Here is a 6,899-nt window from a genome sequence, read left to right as displayed (position 1 = left end):
TGTAGATTTCAGACCGAGTTGAGTTGGACCCAATCTGATCTGACTCGGTCCGATGCCCAGCTCTACCAATAGCACCCTATTGTCAAAAGAATGATGTCTTCAATGTTCTGCACTGCTTAACCGGTTGAGGCTCGCTCGACTCGAAGTCCAGCGTCTATATTTTTTGGTGTCCGTGGTACTCGACCAGTTGAGGATGCCCTTTAACCAGTCAAGGACACGGCTCAACTAGTCAAGGGTTATGCAGATAGTGCGCGGATTTTGTGCAGACTGCTTAAATTTGAGGCGGTTTCGCAAGGGTGTGTAAGTGGAGTTTCATAAACTATAAATAGGGGTCCTTAAGGTGTTTCTAGGCATGGTTAAGGCTTTCTAAAGGGCTTCCAACGGTTCCTAAAAGGGTTTTAAGGTTTCTAAAGAGTGTAGCAAGGGTGAGATTCGAGGTTGTTCGAATCGGATAAGTCCTTTTCTCTTGTAATTTCTATTTTCATAATGAAGATCCATCGCTTTGTGTCGTGATTTTTTCCCGAAAGGGTTTTCCATGTTATATCTATGTTCTCTTGTGTTTACTTGCTGCTCTTAGATTGTTATCCTAGATCTAGATCTGTGTGATTCCGCAGCATAAATCCCCAACACACCCGCACCCGAATGCCCGAACCCTAAATTCCCAAAATCCCCTTTCTACCCACACCCTACCCAGCAGCCTGATCTCGATCCGGCATTTCGATGACTCCACTCAACAGCCCAGCCACTCCCGATCCGGTGATCCCGATCTCGAACTCGTTCTGGCCACTCTCCACTCAGCAGACCCGAACGAGAAGTTGTTCATCAGCTCCATTCATCAGGTACGTACCCTGTCTTGCTCGTTTTTCATTTTTATTTATAGTTTTTTAGATTTTTAAATATTTTGGAGTGGTGGTAGCCCACCCTGTCTCGCTGGTGGCCCACCCTGTTTCGTTGGTGGTTCGCTCGCCCTAGCTCATCGGTGTTGTTGGTCCCACCCACCCACACCACCCGGCAGCAACCCGCCTAGCTCGTTGATGGGTCCACTGGCTCGCTGGTGGTCCCGTCCCTGGTTCGCTGTGCCTATAGATTTTCTAAAACATCACCAAGGTGGGTCATGCACCATCAATATTTAGGTAGTGACTTTGACGGCTTAGATTTTCATGAAACTATTCCTTTTGTATGATTTAAGAATCACTGCCATTTTGTTACAATTTTTTACAATTTTTAAAATTTCTTTTATTTTTAAAAAAATTTCAAAATAAAAAATAAAAATATTAGGACCGATCCGAACCGTACCCAATCTGATCCGGCGCGGTTTCCCTGACCGGGTCAGACTCAGATCGGATCAAGCCAGCAGTGGTCCAGATCGGTTTGAGTCAGATGTCCCGGACTTGGTCCTAGATCGGATTGAGTTCGGGTCAACCCATGTAGATTTCGGACTGAATCGAGTTGGACCCAATCCAATCCGACTCAGTCCGATGCCCAGCTCTACCTGGATGAAGAGAAAAAAAAACACATATCATCTTGATCCAAAACTTGCAGCTCATTAATGATCAATCACCACTGTTTCTTATGTTATGGCCCACCTGATAATTGGACCAGCTTCATTTTTTTCCCTAATATCCTAACATGATCAGAAAATAACGAATAAACAGAGTGAATATTGAATATACACATAAAGGTCGGCACCATGGCAATGGCCACACCATCTTGGGTGAGGCCGAGGCCTAACCTAATCCCCTCCATAGTGGATCACATTCCCAGGTCAGAGGAGAGAAACTAAAAGGTGTTGATATGCGGAACTTTTGTGCGACGTGTCATGACATATGTATCAGATCCAGAGCATCCATCCATTTTTCCATACCATTTCAGGTATGATAAATAAAGTGAGGTAGATCTGATGCTCATGTAAGCTTAGTGGGAAATGAACACTCACTGTTGAAAACTTCTCGGGGCCACAAAAGGCTATCAAGTTGATATTTGTGTTTTCCCTTCATCTAAGTTAGTTTGACATTTTAAAGAAGTTAGATGGCAAATAAACCTCAAAGTCAATCCTAGCAATGTTTCAATGGTACTCGTTTAATCCCCGCAACTTTCTATAGTGTGGTCTACATGTTCTTTGGATTTGCTCATTTTTTTAACTCATGCCTTAGAATGGTCTATAAAAATTGATGTACGGTGTTGATCTAAAGCATAAATCATTGTGGGGCCAAAAAAGTTTCGTGTCATAAAAGACGAGCTGTGTAGCATAAAGAAGAGAGAAATCGGCGTATCTTTTTCACTGGACGAAGAAATGATGTGACATCCGCACTCATTTCAAGAAAGCATTAGAAGACATAATAATGACCCTTATTTTGGCACGAGTCTGAATCCTCTGTTATTTGGTAAACAAGGATTCCCTGATTGTCTAATCCTCATTGGTCTACGTCACCACTCACTTAAAAAAAAAAAACTAAAAGAAAACTTCGGACTCCAAGCCAATATAAAATAAATAAATAAATTTAAAAAAAAATAAAGGAAAAAAAACCAAAAAAGAAAACGGGAAGGGAGGGAAAAGAAAAGGAAGGAAAGAGGGAGAGTCTCATCTCCTCTCTCTCTCTCTCTTCTGTTGGGTCGCTTTCCTTTCTGGCTAAAAGGTGAGAGTTATAGAAATAGCAAAAGATTTACAAGGTGGGTCATTTTCCTTTCTGGCTAAAAGGCGAGAGTTATAGAAATTGCAGAAGATTTACAACGTTGGTATTTGAATTTTCATATATTTTAGTTGGGTTTTCCTTTAAATTTAGATTCCTGGGATCTCATTTCTGTGTCTTCATGAAATTACAAGATTCCATGTTTTTTTCTGGACTGACTTTTGGCTGGATAATGTACACTGTTTTCCACCTGATATGTGGCCTAGATGTCATACGCATGTGCTGAGTTGACACAGGTCTACTCCGATTGAAGGAAATTGGGGCAACCCATTAACTAATTTTTGCTTTGTTACAACCAAATGAAAGTAATTTGGGAATGCAGGTTGCTTCCAAGAAGAAAAATGTGGCAGATGAAGCCAGAGTAGTCCTATAGGCAAAGCTGAGGCAAGCAGCTTCAACACCATAATGGAACAAAAAGGTATGGTGGTGTGTTATCACTGATTCAAAATTTTAGAAACCCAAGTCTATCCATGAAGCAGTTCTGCTGAATCAAAAGGACTTCTGTTTGGTGAAATCTAATTTGTAGTTCAATACATGGATGACTGATCTTGCTATTGATTTTATTGGCCTTACAACTCTGAAAATCTAGTCCAGTTTCAAAACATTGACTTTGAGTAATAACCTTACCGAATTAGATTCTTTCATGGTGATGAGTAATAGAATGAATTGGATGACATCCCTTTAGTATATATGAGCTGAACAGTGGAATCTGCTGTGTGAGCTAATAATTAAGATTGGTTTAGTAATTGGATGACATCCCTTTAAAATTCAGTAATTCTTTAATTACAATATATCGGGACCTTATAATTCCCGTTGTCGTTAATAAGCAGACATTTCTTAGACTGTTATTAGGTGTTTGTACAATTCAGGAGCTGACTCTCTTATGAATAGGTCCCTAGTTCAAAAACCTAAAACTTCGGACTTGATGTTCAACAGGTCATGTATTATATCCACTCTGGCCATCCATTGCACTAGCTAATGTTAGGACATGAACCAAAAGTTGTTTGCTAGAAGATACGCTCCGTGATTTTGAGAAAATGGTAAACAATGTGTTTTTTAAAAGATACTCTAGTGTTGGATGTCTTCCTAAAATGTACTTGCAAGAGGAATTTTGGCATGAAATAGCTTGTGGAAAGACAGAAACTCTTGACAACCCATGGTGCCTTTACATCTCAAGATAGTGAACCTATTGTTAATTCCTGCTAGTATTAATCAAAAGAAAATTTTGGATGTCATTGTTCAGAAGGTAATATTTCTCATCCATTGTCATGTACATATGAGCAAACCAATTTTCATCTAATTTCAAGGAATTCAGTTTTTTTTTTTTCCAGAGAATTTTACAATTATTCCCTTCCACTACAGTCGCAATGTGGATGGATGGCATAATCTCCACTAGAGTAACAAGGCATTACATATAGTTGCTAGTAACCAAACCAAATGATAAGTTACTAATTCAATGGTCAGTATCATTTGTATATATATGATGTTGTGTACATTTTTCTGCCTCACTTGAGAACTGATTAGTCATATTAAGCTTCATTAGTGACTAGCATATCATTTTATTCGTTATAATTATGATTAGAAGGTAGCTCGTAATTCAATTTGTTTGCAATTCAATGTTACTTTATAACAAATTGTTATTGTTTTCACTTTTTTTTTTTTACTCAGCAATTCATAATGACTCATTCAGTTCTAACCATGACATCGAAACAACTCTCTTTCCCAATACCAAATCTGAGAATTATAAAATTATGGAACATCAATTAAATTGTAATTTCGTTATGTCCAAACAACCCTTTTCCAAATCCTAAATTTGAAATTTGTAAAACTACAAAACCACACTTAAACTGCACTTTTCCCTCACATTTCCCTGATTTGAGGATTCTAAGGAAAAGGTTCTATTCAGTCCTGCTCCCTTATCTATGGTTCTATTATTGTAGCACGTGATTTGCCTACTTCATGGTAGCAGTGCAAGCAATTTGAAGTTTGAACAACAATTCCTCCTAGTTAGATTGCATGGGCCACAGGCCGAAATTTTGATGTGACATCTAGTAGGTGGAATGGATTTTAAATAATCATCATGGTGAACCCTACAAATTTAAGGGTGGCCGTCTCTCTCCCAACAGGTTCCTTCAATGTATGCAGTGGCTTTCGATGGAGAATTCATTGTTTTATATGTATGAGTTGATATCTGAAATTTTTTGGTTTTTAGTTGTTTTGTAGGTAGAATTCATGGCAAAATGGAATGCAGTGGTTATATGCCTATGGATGCTCAACTTATTCTATTAGATTTTTTATTTTTTTTTTTAAACCCAAATGCTAACATATTGACCTACTGGCATAGAAAACAAAGATTGTCAGGTGGGCATCTGCCTTGTCCTTGTTAGTTGTTTCATTACTAGCAAGAGACTCACAAATGTCCCAAGATACACAAATTCTTAGAAAAGAAAGGGAATTTGAACCCCCATGATAACTTTCAAGCAGTTAGTGAATTATATTTTTTATTTACTAATAAGACAACATGAGCCCTATACACTAAAATACATGTTCGGTTTGTGGAAATAAAAAACTGGCTGAAATGATCTGTTATATTAAGTGAAAAAAAAAATCAACTTTCCTTTTATGCTTTGTAGATGAATGCATATCGTGCTGCCCTTCTTTCTCAAGTAGATTGCATTGAGGTTGATGTCTCTCACTCTTTGGATAGAGTTCTGTTTGCTCTCCATGACAGGTATATTTCATTTTAAAGTTGTGTTTGTAATGAGGTTTATTCGTAACGTATTTGTAATGGTAGTTCCCCCATCTTTTAAAGTTGTCAACATATATGCATAGTTGGAAGTTGCCAATATACTTTTTTAAAATAATGGATGCATGTACAATGCACTAGTGGATTTAATGATCATGCAGTCATCTCAATTTTGAAATTTTCTTTTATTGGAAGTAATGAATATGATGACCAAATTACAGAGAATATCACAGGGCTGAGCAAAGCAGAACTATTGTTTTTGCCTTTGTACTCATCAATGATCTTGGTAATTCTTATGGAATGTTTGAATCCATCTAAAATGAAAGTTTCTATATAAGGTCTTTTAGATCTTTGTACTCTTGGCGTAAAGTGCTCGTTGCTCAAGGGCGAGTTATTTTGGCTGATGGACCCCAAATGATTCATGTCAAACCTCTTCGGGAAGATTTTTACAAGGTTGCATCGAATTGCCCGAGCCAGACGAATATCATTTGACTTTAGGCAAAGTTGGATTTGGCTCATTTGTTGCATGGCTTTGAGTCATGGAGTTTTTAGAACTATAACTCAACACCATGAAGACTATAACCATAACTCTCCATCAATAATTCAAAATCAAACCCTTCTTTATTTATTATTCTTTACATATGTCTTGGGACGTAAATAAAAAACATAACAAATGGTGTAAATCACCTTGTCTTTGGTGGGCCACAAAAAAGTCCCTCTCATGCCCATCTATTTTATACATTCATTCATGGAATTGATATCTCCACCCATCTTAATTGATTTGATTGCGCCCAGTTGTCACTTTGTGATCTGAAATACTACATTTCCATTCTCAAGAAATAGAAAATAGGCATACAAGAATATTAAGCAAGGTAAATTGAAATATTTCCAACCTGATGCATTATAAGTTACCTTCCAACCACTGATAAGTTCCAACTAGCATTGTGTCTCAAAACCCAACCTGTCCCCATATGAAAGGAAAATTGCATATCTTTAGCAAGAATTGTTTAAAGAGTTGTCACATGTCAATTTTTGTTTCTATTGGATTTGGATGCTACCCTATTTCTTTTAATTTTTATTTTTTCTTATGCTAGAATATGGGTTTCAGTATGTTATGTTACATGAGTGCTTCAACTGGACCCTTGTACCTGCATTAAGGTACGGGTATGAGTGCTATGGCTCTTTTGGGTCCTCCCAAAGGTTCATATTCTCTTGTTGGTGGTTAAAATACATCACAGAGCTTTCTTATATTTTTAGCAAGATCCCTTTATTGGGGGGACTAGTAGTCTTCCTTAGAATCCCAAGACACACATGAAAAGGGATACCTCTCCGAGATCAAAGCCTTATCCCAATTAATTGGGCTAGCTATATGAATCATGTTCCATCATTCCACTATCAAGGGACATGCATGCATGATATTTTTATTTTACCGGCGCTTTTACAATTTTTATCGGCGTTTCTAT

General features: G+C 37.7%; 1 long non-coding RNA gene across 1 annotated transcript; it reads left to right on the top strand.

The window, feature by feature from the left end:
- Positions 1-2,553: 2,553 nt before the first annotated feature.
- LOC131231631 (uncharacterized) lies at positions 2,554-5,524 on the top strand. Its single transcript, XR_009164476.1, has 3 exons — positions 2,554-2,732; positions 3,013-3,108; positions 5,324-5,524. It is a non-coding gene; the product is annotated as an uncharacterized LOC131231631 (long non-coding RNA).
- Positions 5,525-6,899: the final 1,375 nt, after the last annotated feature.

The sequence above is a fragment of the Magnolia sinica genome, chromosome 17 (genome assembly GCF_029962835.1).
Source record: "Magnolia sinica isolate HGM2019 chromosome 17, MsV1, whole genome shotgun sequence".
Taxonomy (NCBI): Eukaryota; Viridiplantae; Streptophyta; class Magnoliopsida; order Magnoliales; family Magnoliaceae; genus Magnolia; species Magnolia sinica.
Note: the sequence above shows the minus strand (reverse complement) of the source record. Positions and strands in the feature narration are given on the sequence as shown.